The sequence below is a fragment of the Corvus brachyrhynchos genome, unplaced genomic scaffold (genome assembly GCF_000691975.1).
Source record: "Corvus brachyrhynchos isolate BGI_N302 unplaced genomic scaffold, ASM69197v1 scaffold315, whole genome shotgun sequence".
NCBI lineage: Eukaryota > Metazoa > Chordata > Aves > Passeriformes > Corvidae > Corvus > Corvus brachyrhynchos.
Window position 1 is genome coordinate 57,371 of NW_008237903.1, and position 462 is coordinate 57,832.

General features: G+C 54.8%; 3 protein-coding genes across 4 annotated transcripts in view; all 3 read right to left on the bottom strand.

The window, feature by feature from the left end:
• LOC103614721 (mas-related G-protein coupled receptor member H) overlaps positions 1-430 on the bottom strand; it is a 6,391-nt gene extending 5,961 nt beyond the window's left edge. The window contains exon 1 of one of the 2 annotated variants that reach the window (XM_008632698.2): positions 59-430. The gene's annotated coding sequence lies outside the window, so the exon portion shown is untranslated. The remainder of the gene's footprint in view (positions 1-58) is intronic. The other variant, XM_017732992.1, reaches the window with a different exon arrangement.
• LOC103614718 (mas-related G-protein coupled receptor member H-like) overlaps positions 1-462 on the bottom strand; it is a 24,197-nt gene that overhangs the window by 15,889 nt on the left and 7,846 nt on the right. The window lies entirely within an intron of this gene.
• The window catches only part of LOC103614720 (proto-oncogene Mas-like), a 16,276-nt gene that overhangs the window by 9,517 nt on the left and 6,297 nt on the right, over positions 1-462 (bottom strand). The gene's annotated exons all lie outside the window — the stretch shown is intronic.

Consider the following 462-nt stretch of genomic DNA (forward strand, 5'->3'; position numbering starts at 1 on the left):
GAGCAGCTGCAGGAGGAGAGGAAGGTGGGGCAGGGAGGAAGGAGAACATTCCACTGACCTGTTCAGTGTGGGGCAGCAGCAGGCACAGGGGCTCTGTCCCCATCAGCGGCGCTTCCTGGCACCCCTTGCTCCTTTGGGATCCACATCCTAAAGCGGCTCCTCCCAGGTCAGGAACACGAAGGAGAAAGTGCCCAGATCACCAGGAGGTGCCCACTGCTGTCCCACCAGCTCCTCTCCGTGCCCTGTCCTTGTGTTGCTCCCCAAGGCTGGGTGGAGTCACGGGAGAGTCGGAAATTGCGACTTTGGCTTTGTCAGAGCTCCACTTGCCTGGAGTTATTTTTCTTGGGATTTTTTGCTTACAGAGGAAGTGGCTTTTGTCAGAAGCTCCACATGAACAATTTTGCAAATGGCTCCTGATTTCTTTTTGGTTAGAAACACTCCAACCCTGCAGAATGTCCCATT